Here is a 13,710-nt window from a genome sequence, read left to right on the forward strand (position 1 = left end):
TACCCAAGGTCATTCAGAAAGTCAGGGGCAGAGCAGGGAACTGAACCGGGCTTTCCCCACGACCTGTAATAGCACCCTAAGCACAGGGCTACCCTTCCCTTCTAGCAACGTATTGCCCTCAAGCTCCTTCCGGTTCTGATCCTGGGTTCTCCACACAACTCAGCCGACGCCCCTTGCACCTGCGTGGTAACGTCCCCTGCTCTTATCAAAAGCTGCCAATCACACCCAATGACATGGCGGTTTAGAAATGGAGCAACTAGCCTGAGACCAGCAAACGTGTGTCACTTCAGAACCTAATTGCAATGTGGACCCAGATCGCCCCAGGCGCAGTACACGCAGGTGTAGGTATTTTTCATTCTAATCGTTGTGTTCAAAGCACCGTTGTTCTGTTATATACACAGGGGAGCCAAAAGCGAAAGAGACACCGTAAAAGGTCAGTTTGTCATTAAGGGCTATGGAACCGCCTGACCATCATGCACACAAAGAACGATGCATCCTACAGTTATTTGTAAATAATTTACTACTCAGAGCCAGGGTCTGGTGATTAACAAGTGAGTGAATGAATGAGCCCTCTTATTCCCTTTGGAAAAGAATATCATCGGGATTATTTCTGTGTATTACAGTAGCACATAGGGGCTCCAATTTAGGATCAGGGCTCATTGTGCGAGGCGCTAAACACACATTATGAAAGGATGATCCCTGCCCTTGCAATCGAAGGAACTATCCATCTGTCTTAACGATCAAAGGTACTTGCAAATATCTGAGCAGCTCACAGTCTTTCATGTATTTATCCTTGCAACACCCTCATGAACCAAATCAGTGCTGTTATCTCTATTTTACCGATGGGGAACTGAAGCCCAAAGGAACTAAGGGTCAGATTTTTGATGGTATCTAGGCACCTAACTCCCATGGGAGCTAGCCCTGTGTCATTCAGGAAGTCTTGGATGGACCCAAGTCTCTAAAATCCTAGGCTGGCATCCTGACCCCTGGCCATTCTTCGTCTTTAGGCTAATAGTCTGGCTGATTCTTTTGGAGCACATGGCTACTTGGATCTCCACACGACAGCCTCTAGGTTAAACATCAGCATTGTTGCAGGTGCTTGACAGGCAGCAGAGTTATGTCTCTTCCAGCATGTGTCTACTGTAGGCGTGACAACAGCAGGAGCTGGAGAGAGGCCCTTATGTACAAACACCAGGGCCAGCCGGGTGCCAGGCCACCCCAGTGCCAGCATTAAGAACACCAGAACCACCCACGGCACGATGTGAAAACATCAGCACTGCTTGTGAGATGGTATGAAAATGCCTCTCAAACTTGGCTACTAGCTGTTTCTTCCAGCTGCTGGGCTCAAAGGCAGGTGTTGATGCCAGTTTGTTAATCTAAGGCCACACGTACACTTGGGAAAAGCCCCAATGCAACTCATCTGTAGCCAGCGATCAGCGTAGCTGCACCAGGGCTAAGATCAAAGTGTTGCAGGGACTTACAGGGCCTAGCACCAACTTAATCAAGGTTAACCTTATCATTATTATTACTATAGCACTTGGATGCCCTAGTCATGGGCCAGGACCCCTTGTGCTAGGCGCTGTACAAACCCAGACCAAGAAGATGGTCCCTGCCCCAAAGAGCTGACAATCTAAACATAAGACAAGAGGGATACAGACAGTATAAGGGACAACAACACAGACAAAGGTCTAAGCGCACCAGTAGCCTAACTGTTGTCAAGTTTTGTCAGCAGAAGGGCAGGGTTGGAGGAGGATGAGTTAGTTTTGTGGATGTTTATGGGGAGCTCTTCCCAGTCATTGGGGTATATCCCTATTGCCTCCATCAGGGCAAATCTTTGTCTTCCCCATGTTGACACTTAGCAGTGAGCAATGGTGCAGCTCCACCGAAGCTGAGACAGGTCTACTCCCAGGCATAGAGACGGCTTCACCCTGGGCATTCCATGGGATTTCGTATACTGAGACATGGATACGCGTCATGTCACTGGTGGGTCACTAGGCTAGGAGTAACTTAAAGCTATTTGCCATCTCTTGGCTGTTTGGTGAGTCTCAGTCCAGTTCCCAGTGGGCAGTGTCCATGTCACAATTGTTGCCTTCGCCGTTGGCACTCACCAGCAGCCATTTTAGCAGTCTCAGCAGAAAGGCCAAGGGTTATGTGTACGTGGAGACATTGCACCCCCATCCTGACTGAGAGGGGCCTTGGTGAGGCAGTGTGGCAGGGAGATTTTCTACCACTGCCCAGGCTGTACCCATCCTGGGGGTTAACAGAGGACTTCTTTCTCCCCTACAGTTAAGCCTGTCATTCAAATGGCTAGTTGGGTACAGGAGACAATTTGGCCTTTTCACCATTTCACTTCAACAGCTCCTTGCCTTCTCAAGGCTGCCCCTGACCAACTCTGTCACTTCCCCCAGGCGGCCCTGATCACCTCTACAGCTGCCCCTCAGCACTAAGTAAACACTCTTTGCTTCTACAGACTTTTGGCTTGGCCAAGTGTTCAAATTGGCTGCCCCCGGCCCCTGCCCTGGGAGCCCCATCTACCATGCAAAACTGCCTTAACGTGACAGGGGAAGCAGCCAACACACTGCACAGCTGGCGTAGGAGAGGCTGAGATGAAGGCACCAGGGGGAATTCAGAGGCTTGGCAGATGGAGGAGTTTGCTCCTAATCCCAAGCTGCCCTGGGCCAACTTTGCTGTGGTTTCCCGGGCTGTCAGAAGCCTTTTTATTTGCCATGTGAACCAACCTTGAGGTCTTTAGACAACAACAAATAATTTATCTCATGGGGGGTTTCCCCAGAGAGCCATAAGAGGAGAGGCTCCAAGACAGAATCTGCTGGCAGCGGAGCAGACGGCATTCACCTGTTATTCTTCTCAAGCAGGCTGGCTCCGAGGCATCAGAAATCCAGACAGGCCTCCCTGGGGCACGCTGAGAAACATGGGGGTAGGTATGTTCTTCTCCTGCTCCCCTTCCCAATCCACACTCAGAGACTTCCCACCTATGTGCTCAAAGAGCAGGCCCCTCTGAGAAATTCAGACCTCCGTTCTGGAGGGTGGTTCATGGCCAGCGTTGCCCACCTCTCCGAGCAGTCAGGGCCTTTCAGAGCTCGGACTGTCAGTGGAAGTAGATGTCCAGGTTCTGTGTGTCACACGTCTTTCTGCATATGACCTGGATTCCATAATGATCAGGAAATCAGGTGCTCTGTCCAGTCCCAGGTTGGGAACGGGGAAGGGGAGGTGTCAGTGACTTTGATTCTGTCTAATCTCTTGGTAATTACTGGAGGAACAGCCATTTGTACAGACAAATCTCCTGAGCAGCTCTTCGCAAACCAGCCGCTTCCACCACTGGCTGGTCAAAGTATTCGGGCTGTGTGCTTAGTCCTCTGGGTAGCCTGATATTTTTTCTGCTTGCTGATTGGACAGCTGGAACTTTCTGAATAGAAACCACAGGTGTTCATACAAAGGAGCAGCCATTCCCCAAACAGAAATCCTTTGATGCAAATACGAAGTGAATTTAGCACTCATGGAAGGCCTGGAGACTGCCCCCAGAACAGGTACCACAATGTAATTCAAGCTTCCCCACCAATGTTCCTTAACCGTAACCTGGAGGGACTTCCCCTCGGCATGAGAAAAGCCATTCAATCTCCATGGCTCATTCTGCCCCCAGCCTTTCTGTATACACAGCCAACAAGGAGGCCAGTTACCATCAACTGTGCCATCTGGGAACTGTTCTCTCTCTCTCTCTCTGTCTCTCTCTCTCTCTCACACACACACACACACACACACACACACCACCACCACCACCACCACCACACACACACACACACACACCCCCACCCCCATCACCACCAAAGAGCCATCAGATGGCAACACTATAAAATCAGCCATTACCAGCCTGGGCTGGATTTAACCTGGCAACCAGGAGCTGAAAAGCTCTGCACCCCCTGAGAATCCTTTGAGCCACCCAGCCTCTCAGCATACAAACTGAGAGGCAAATTCCCAGCCAGTATCATCAGCTGCACTGATTTAATGGAGCTCTGCCAATTTGGCCCACTATTTCTAAGGCCCCCAAGAACAGCTTTGGAGCAGGGGGAGATGTGCACACAGGTAATATCCTTTGGGTACCTTCTGCCCACCTGTCAGACCACAGTTAGTCCATATCTCCGTGAGCCCATAACCTGTGTCTGCCCTAAATGCAATCTGGGTGTAGCCTCTGGATCTGTCTCCCCACCTCTGTCCCTTGTGGCTCAGTAGCAGCATCTAGCAAGGTCTTTGCGAGCAGGGACCCAACTCGGCAAGGGAAGCAAGACCCTCTTCCAGACAGCAATGTTCTAGGTGTGCAGGGGACTGGGAGACTTGGGGCACTGTTAACTAGCAGTGCTGCTTTTCGCCTTGGGTTCAAATGTGGCACAGGCGAGTTGGGACTGAATGTTCTTACCACCAAGTGTCTGCATCCCCAAAACCACCTCCACAGAGAGGCCACAGCTACTCTCCCTCTATGCCACAAAGAGACATATTAGCAGGGTGATATGTGCAGGAAACTTACATGCTGCTCTGGCTATATCTGTCCTGTGGATAGATTAGGAGACTCCGAACTCCAGGGCTCTAAATACCCGTGTTGCCAACCTCAAACATTAAAAAAACCATGAGTCAAGCCCCAACATAATCATGAGATTGGCTTTAAATGACAAGATTTAAAAAATAATAAAGATTGGATTCTTATTTGCCTTCTGGATTTTGTCCCTTTGGGGATCACATTTCACAGCTTGTCCAAACAGCCACAAGGGCTAGAAACTTTCTCGTTTGGGTTGGTAATGAAAGGTGAGATGCTGGTGCATTTATGTGACTGCAGGAGCTACGGCTTCCGGAAAAGCACCAAATAAATAAATAAATTCACACGAGTCTGGCAACGCTAATACACACGTTTTAAAGAGAATGGGGGAGGCAGGCAATTTCAATGTGCTCTAGGAAACCCTGTCCCCTTCTTGCTTTTTCTTACCCATGGTCCTTATTTCTGTACTCGTAGAGCTTGTGCATCCCTGGGTCACAGCCTCAGTCCTTGTTACCCCCCAAAACTATGTGAAAATTTGGATCTTAAGCAGACCTTTGTGGCAGCTTTAACTCTCTATAACAGGCTGAACCAGCACGCGTCCCCACCCTGTGCTCCAATCCCTTCAGACTCAGGGGATGTTTGATCCTAACTTTGTACCTTAAGCCAGTCTCTGGTAAAAGTCTGGCGTCCGAGTTTCCATCTGAATGAGGGCTGGCTTGCAGGCCACCTTTCCCTGATCTGGTGGAGAATGGGGTAAAGAGCACCATCTGCTGTCTGATCCCAGCACCGTATGCAGCTGGAGTCCTTGACACTTCCCAAAACTGGGTATCAAACTACTTCCCTGCATTTAGGTTTCCAGGTGTTGAGGACTGAAGTGCAGCACAGCATGGGGAGAAGGGGAGAGACTAGGGACTCAGATGGCAAGAGAGAGAGCAACAGACAAGGAACTAGGGAGACGCAGAAAGCACAAGACAGAAAGAGGGACAGACAGAGAGGCCTTCGGTCCCCTAGCAAATCCTCTCCGGTGTTTGTTTTACTCCCAATATTTTCCCCTACCGTGTTTCATTTTCTTTCCGTTATCTGTTTCTCTCCTTTGCCTCTCCTCTCACTCTCTCTCTTCTTCTTCATATTTTTCTCCCCCTGTTGATTCCCACCCCCAGCACGTTCCTTGCAAGCAACCTCCTCTCTCTTTCCTTTACTCATTCCCCCCTTCCCGCTACCCCTTCATCACTCATCTCTGCTTTCTCCTCCCCCCTTTTCTCAGTCGCTGCCACCTTTTCCCCATCTTCCCTCCATCACTTCCCCTTCATCATTCTTCTGTCCCTCCTCCAACCCCCTGCTCTGTGCCATACTGCTTCCCCCTCCCCTCTCACATCAAACCCCTCTAGGGCCCCGTGGGGCTTGCTGAAAGGCTGTCCCAGGGGAGCGCTGCGGGTACCAAGCTGATGGAGGAAGTCTGTCCCAGGTCTGTGGCCCACACTCCTCCAAGACTCTCTCTTCTTCCTCCCTAACTTCCAGGGATAGGCCTGGGGAGTCTCTCTGCTATCCCCTCCTCCCACTAGCCTCAGGACCCTTATCAGCCTGAAACACCAGATCGGCCAGGACAGGACTGGGCATCCCTGCCTGCCTGTGTGCTCCACGGTTGGCTGCTGGAGCTGTTCTCAGCCAAGCAAGGGTTCCCCCTTCTGCTCCCCGTTCTGCTACCACTGTTTGATCCACCAGAGCTATTGAACCTTGTGATGCATGACAGGGCGAGCTTTAGCGCCCTACAGGGTTGCAACAGCTGTATATAGGACGCACAGTTCGTGACCCTGAAAACCTTGCCCCTCTACTTGGAGAAAATGAGATTAAGCCCCCAGGGTTTGGCTGTTAGCAGGAACTGATTAATACAGGCGAGCAGGCCTGGCATATCCCAACCAGCAGAGGGCAGTGCATGTTCATGGACCTGTGTAGACGCAGCTGACCCATGGTAAATGCCCATAGGTCAATGGTGTGCAAACTTTCCCAGTCGCGCCCCCCCCTTACCATTTATGGAATTTGTCATCCCCCCTCCCCACCACCACCACCACCATTACTTGCAGCCACAGCCAAAGCTTCCTCAGCAGTGGGCTGCTTCTACCTTGCACCCAGGCTGCACCACTAGGGCAGGGCCAATACCTGCCTCTTTCCGCTTGGGTTTTCAGGGTTGGGGAAGGTGCATGCAATGGTCTCTGGAGGCTGCCGGGAGCAGAAATTAGCTGACCCACAGGCTGGGTGGCCCGCTGAAGTGAGGCAGGGCGTGGAGCTGGCACTCCCTTCCTGAACCCCACAGCCTGGCATCGCCGCTCGCCCCACGATTTGAAAACCTCTGCCACAGCTGGACCCAAACCAAGCCATTCACTGATTGCATACTGCGAAGGGGGAAAGAAATTGGCTTGACACTCTCTGGCAGGTGTGACTGTGAGAAGACTTCCTCCCCCAGGAGCCTCAGACTGTCACATCCAGCTGGGGGGGCACCCTCTGGGGAAGCAGGAGAGGCAGGTGGAATTCCATTTGGTGCAAGGGCTTAGACATTCAGACGGAGTGTTTAGCTGAGGCAGGGGTCCCCAAACTTTCTTCCCTGAGGCCCACCCGTGCAGCTGCAATAGGTACTGCAGCCCATTCCATCAGGAAGAGCAGTCCTATGGCCTCCTCACCTCAGAAGGGACGAGGGCCAGTGAGAGGGCGAAGGGGCCAGGCAGGTGCCACAGCCAGCTCCTGCCCTCACCCTCCACCTCAGCAGTCCGCTGCATGCCTTGAGTTGGTCACCTGGCAGCCCTGCCCCAGTCACCCACCCAGGACCCTGGAGTGCCTCATAGTCACCGCCTGCCTTGGAACGAGGGAAGGGCTCAGGGAGCACCAGTGCAGGGCAGAGGTAAGCGCATGGGCCAAGCCTGGCCGTTACCTATGATGGTCCCAATCAAACCATTGTCCAGGTGGAAACAGCAGCATCACTGAGCCCAGGTCCCTGGAGGGGCCCCCGGGCTGGTACTCCAGGGGGCCCGACTAGGGTGACCAGATAGCAAATGTGAAAAATCGGGACAGGGGGTTAAGGGTAATAGGAGCCTATATAAGAAAAAGACCCCAAAATTGGGACATCTGGTCACCCTAGGCCTGGCAGCCACAGATCGTGGGGTGCAGCAGCTCAGAGTGGGAATGGCCGCGAACTTCCCAGCCGCCTCCAGCTGACCTGAGAGGTGCTGCCTCTCAGGATCAGCCCCTTCTCCTGGTCCCCTGCCTGGCGGCTCCACTTCAGCCTCTGCTGCTGGCCAGGACACTGGGGTCCTCTGGCTCTGGGTGGGGGTCATTGCTGGCTACCACTCCGCCAACGTATACAGTTGCAGGGGCACAGTTTGGTGTGTTTTCGCCATGCTCAATGACACTCCAGTCGTGGGGACATGCTGGAGCAGGCACATCAAGAATATATGCTTGCAGTGGGAATAAACTAGTCCCAGAATGACCTGCGGGGTAGGGAGGGTGGGTGCAAAGGAGGATAACTCTTCCTTTCTGGCACAGGGAGAGCAACCTTTGGTGATGCTGTGACAACGATGGGTGCCATAGAATAAGGTTGTCCCAAAGAGCAGATCCCACTGCCCCTGCCTGTAGGAGGAAGGGAGCAAATTTCTACACCTCACCTCTAGTGGGTCACGTGTTGGGTCGTTACCGATGGTCCAGGATGGATCTGCACAAAGCATGTGGTTACTAATATCCAAGAAACATGTATCTGGTGCCCGGCAGAGCGTAAATATGCCCAGAGAACAGCAGAGTCCCTGCCCCCGAGGACTTATAGCCCAAAGGCCGGGGTGGATGCAATGCAGTGCAAGAGCTTACAGAACTAGTGCAGCTGCACGTGGTCTGAGAGGTTTCCTGGATGACGTGGATCTCCAGGAGACTTCTGAGCAAGGAAAGGCAGGGCTGCAGAGCTCAGGGGGATTCGTATGTGGGGCGTTGGTTTGGGCCCAAGCTAAAGACAACAGTCCCTCTAGGGAGCTAATAACATTGTAGGCAGCTAATCATTTCCTTTAAAACACAGACTGACCTGTTCGACTAGGAAACGATGCTCAGGACTCGTCTAAGGGAATTCAGATGTTGACAGGGAACACCCAGCGGCAGCATGAAAAGATCTGTTACTTGCCTTGCAGCTGGCTTAATGGCAGAAATAGCTAGAGCCCAGAGGGGACATGTGGGGTCACATTGCCCCCCCCCCCGATTTCTGGGAAAGGCACCAGCACGTTGCACTCCCGCTGAGCCCTGCTAGGAGGTGTCAGGAGCAGGGAAGAGAGACTGAGCTGGCGGCCCAGGTCCGGCAGAGGGGTCGCGGGGAAGCCCGATGGGTCCTGGCCCAGCCACGGGTACCGATGCTTGACAGCAGGTGTCCGGAACCAGCTCCGGCCCTCAGCAGGGAGGCATGGGCAGCGGGTATAACAGGCCAGGGAAGGCTAAGCCTCCCGTAACGCTGGCCGTGGCTCCGCCCATGCTCCACCCCAGGCCCCGCCCTCATGCCCCCTCTACCCTAAGGTGGGCGGGGCTCAGGCTGGCAGCTTGGAGCTTGGGCAAGCTGGTGGCTCGAGTTGGCCAGCAGCCCAGCGTGGGGCAGCCGGCGGCCAGGCCCGGGGTGGCTCAGGCCAGTGCTCGGGCCGGCCAGTGGCCTGGGGCGGCTCAGGCCAACTCGGGGGTCGGACCAGTGCTCGGTCCAGGAGTTGGGCCAGCCTGGGGGTCTGGCCAGCCAGGGGTTGGGGCGGCGGGGGCGGGCGGACTGGTGCTCAGGCTGGCTGGCGGGGCTAGGCTGGGCTGGCTGGCGGCCCTGGGCTCGGGGGCCTGTGCTCCTCCGGCCACTGGGGAGGAGGCCTCGGGTCTCCGGTGGGCGAGGGGGCACAGTAGGGGCGGGGCCTGGGGTGGAAGGGGAGGGCCCGGGGGCTGGCCTCCCCAGAGTGGGGGTTCATGCACCGTCCATGCAGGGAGGCGATGGGAGAAGTGGGGAAGCAGCTGTGAGGGACGTGGGGGGCAAGGTGGTACCAGTTTGGAGACACGTCAAGCCTCACTCATTGGGTGTGAGACTCACTCAGTAGCACGCTAGCTCACTCTCGCACACCTTTCTAAGCTTATCTCCCTCATTTTGAGAAAATATATAAAGATTGAAACTATTTTTACTCAGGCACTGCAAGAGACAACCATACATCCTGGGCCCCAAGCTTGGGCCTTAGAGCTTGGAAAGCCACATAGCAAGCCTATGTACTGTGGCCACCAGGGAGACGATGGGTCTGCAGTCTGTAGGCGGGAGAGAGGAGGCTACACGCGGGGTTTTTTGGTGGGTGTGAACACCTGACCGTCAAAAAAATATGAGTTTGCCCAAAAAACAAGCAGGACTTGATCGAAAGTTTGCTGGTTCTGCAAAATACAGTTCAAAATTTAAACCCCACTGGACAAATTCCTGGCCCTTCATTGTCAAGGCAAGGCTTCTTATTTTAAAATGTACGCTGTGTTGCCCGGTGCTGTCCTGTGGTCATCAAGGAGAAAAGGAAACAACGCGTCATCTGGGGAGTGAAATACACGCACAAATAGCAGAGCAATGGCTTTACAGTCACAAATTCCTTTTGTACCCATGGCAAATCCCCTCACTGATAAAGTAAGTCCAATATGTTTAATAATTATGATTACTGTTGTTAATTAATTATTATTATTATTATTATTATTATTTATTAACCCTTTCAGGGCACTTGGGTTTTCCAGCAGTAATTTGTTTGCTGACCTTTTTTTTTTTTTTTTTTGGTAGTACAGTAATTTATTCCTAGTACTTTGTCAGAAACTTTGTGTGCAATGTTTTCAGAAAGTTTGGATTGTTTTTATGAATTAATTTGAATTGGGTCCAAGATTTTCTGTTTCTTGTACAGTTTTCAGTGTGTCCCGATGAGGGTTAAATATGAGGCCCTTTATCTAAGGCAACAGGATTATTAAAATACAGTATGTTACCTATACAAAGTTATACAGACACAAACTTGCAATCCTTATATCACATACAAAAAATCCACTCACTATTTGTAGCATATTATTAACATCCATGCTTGTGAAAATCTGATTATACTGGTTGCATTAAAAACCTGGACTACTGGATATTGCCAAGGATCAAAGATGAGTCCCGTTTTTAAGCAATGACCTAACACTCCAGCTGGGAAGTGTCATTCTTTGGCCTTGAATCTCACTCTTTGGGGCTGTAAATCTCATTCTTAAGGACAGCCAACCCTTGGCAGGTGCGGCGGGGGAGTGGGGGGTGAGAAAGGGGCCAGAGGTGACGCATGGGGTGGTCATATGCCCCCCCCTTTAAATTGTGCCTCCCCTACTATCATCAAGAGTTACACATCACCTCTGCTAGAGCCTGAGAGGTGGGGACACGTGCCCAGAACCAAATGCGATGCCTAGACTTCAGGGTTACAGACTCTGTCTTCTACTGCAGCAGCCTCTACACACAAGTCCCTGCTTTAGCGAGCCAGCCAGTGCAGCCACCATCTGCAGCACACACATGTCACAGGGCTGCCTTAAGTGCAGCAGTTAGGCCAGGCACCTCCAAATGGAGCCTGCTACACAATCCACTTTCACCCACCCAGGTAAAGGGAAAACAAACTTGTTGGTGCTGTAGCCTGGCTGCTTCCTGCTGCCTTGTGGAAGCAGGCCCAGTTGTTGCAAGGTGGGAAAGGGTACAGTATCTTCCTCCCTGTGACTGCTCCTGTGGTGTAGGACAAGCCATGCAGACTGCTCTGTTCAGTGCTTGGGCTTTGGATAAAGATTGCTCCTGTGGGGTGAGAGCCTGCTTCTTCTCCCTTGCACACTCCTTCTGCCACGAGGAAAAGCCCCAAGATTCCCAACAGGTAGTTTGGGAGAGCAGGATGTCCCAGAAATCATAAGGAGAATCCCAGCAGTCTCCAGCATTGATCACAGTTCGTACATATGTACATAAAATGCTAACTCTGGGTAAACTATTTCCTGAGGCATTCCAATTAGCTAAATCTCCCCTTCGCTGTATCAACACAGGAATGCAATGCAGAGCCCCCCAATTAACTGAACCTCCCATGCCCACCTCTTGCGCGCGCACACACACACACACACAGTGCAGTGCAGAGATCCCGATTAGCTGATCCCACTCCCCATGACTGTACAATTCAGAGAGACCCCAGTTTGATGATCCCCCTCCATGTAATACGGAGAAACCCCAGTTAGCTCAACCCTGCATACCTATTGCTGATTCTGAAGTGCATTTATTTGATTTACCTAGAGCTTTAGCTATCCCAAGGCAATGAGATAATGGGGGTTTGTCTACTGTGTTCGCAGGCACTTCATATGCCACAGTCTCAGGGGCTATCCTGCCCCTTGGACAATATTTCACTGGTATTGACACTATAGCCAGTCAATATTTGTGTGTATATCTGTATAATTACTGCATTGAGACTTGAGCTGGATATCTGCTCCACTAGAGGTATCTATGCATTTTCGTGTTGCCAGTACTCATTATTTTCCTGCGAGTCTCATGGTATTTGGCATTTTTCTTGGTGCTGAAGCTCCTGGAGTCATGTGATTATGTGAGAATCTCCACCGTTTAAAGTACATTTAGATTAATAAATTCCAAGGTCAGAAGACACCATTGTGATCATCTGATCTGACCTGCTGTATAGCACAAGTCATAGAACTTGCCCATAGTAATTCCTGTTTGAGCTACAGTATATCTTCTAGAAAACCATCCAATTTTAAACTAAAAATTGCCCATGATGGAGAATTCACCACAATCTAGCCCTTGTGGCTGTGGAGAAAAGCTTGAAAACGTGACCCCTAGTGGCACAATAACCAGAAAGCAATTCAGTGACCCCAAGATTTATGATGATTGATAATCTCATGATTTGTAAGCCAATCTCATGATTGTTGGTGCCTGACTCATGCTTTTTGCCTGCTCAGTGTAGGCAATACTGTTCTGAAAGCCAGAAAAACACCATTCCTTCAGAAAATTTAAATGATCTCTAAGTTCATGTCTTCTACAGTGGAATTTGCTCTGTTTTTTCCATCTCTCCCATTTATTGCCCCCATCTTATTGGGTGTGCACGACCCCTGCTTTCTCATTTGCTTTACTTTAGATCTTAAATTTCACTTGCTTGTCTCGGAACCTAACACGAAGGTCCATTCAGTGTGAAGAATGTAGCGTGGCCCTTTGCCAGGAACAGTTCAAAGCGTTTTGACACTTGTTAATACCCCTGCAGCTTCTGTGCATTCAATCTGGGTTGCATTAGCACCATGAGCAATCTGTGGTTGGGAGAGTTGCGGGGGGAGGAATGACTTTGGGATCCATCCAAGAAGCGTCAGACTCAATCTGGGCTCTTATAACTACTTACCTAACATGGTACATCACATGGTTTGATCTGCCAATTACCTCAGTCAGAGCTGCTAACCGAAAGCAGATGGATCTGTACGTTATCGTATGGAAAAATCTGCCACTTGCCATTTTTCTGGAGAGTGGGAGAGCCGGGCTGAATGCCCCTTCCTAAAATCACCAGGCAGCAGCAGGTCTTAGACATGCAGGAGTGAGGATGAGCAATTTAGGGTGCAAGGGTGATGGAGAGGGGAGCGGGGACATGTGTAAGTACCGAGGTTGGTGCAGGGCCGGTGGCTGTTGTTGCTTCATACAGGTGTGGCACTGAACCTGAGCTAAGGAGATGCCCTTAACCTGTTCCCTCTTCATTGTGTGTGTGCTGTATATTGGGATTATGTAAAGCAGCACCGCTAGCCCCTGCTGTCCTTCCCTTCCACCCTCCCCTCCCCTGGGGTATAAGAATTTCTGTTCCCCCAGCTTGGGCAGAATGTTAGAAGCATCTGAGCAGGCAGGAGAACATCTCAATTGTCTGATGAGAACATTGGAAATTCCTATCCCTCCTCCCTGGCGATCCTCCTCCTCGTCGCCCCACCTTCCCCAAACACAGGCAGGAGCATTTAGCCGCTTCAAAAAGAGAACTGTTTAAATAGCATTAAGGGCCTGATTGAATGTCACAAAAGCCATGACATTCAGAGTTAAGGCTAAAAATCCACTTGACACTCTGGCCTTAAGTCATAAAAGGCATGAGTCAAAGGCAGTAACTGAGTGCTCCGAGTTGCCTGGCTTCCGAGCAGGCAGT

General features: G+C 51.3%; 1 long non-coding RNA gene across 1 annotated transcript in view; it reads left to right on the forward strand.

Moving 5' to 3' along the window:
- Nucleotides 1-10,092: 10,092 nt before the first annotated feature.
- LOC141974300 (uncharacterized) overlaps nucleotides 10,093-13,710 on the forward strand; it is a 28,408-nt gene continuing 24,790 nt past the window's right edge. The window contains exon 1 of the long non-coding RNA XR_012635723.1: nucleotides 10,093-10,187. This is a non-coding gene — a long non-coding RNA (uncharacterized LOC141974300). The remainder of the gene's footprint in view (nucleotides 10,188-13,710) is intronic.

The sequence above is a fragment of the Natator depressus genome, chromosome 18, assembly GCF_965152275.1.
Source record: "Natator depressus isolate rNatDep1 chromosome 18, rNatDep2.hap1, whole genome shotgun sequence".
NCBI classification, from domain to species: domain Eukaryota; kingdom Metazoa; phylum Chordata; order Testudines; family Cheloniidae; genus Natator; species Natator depressus.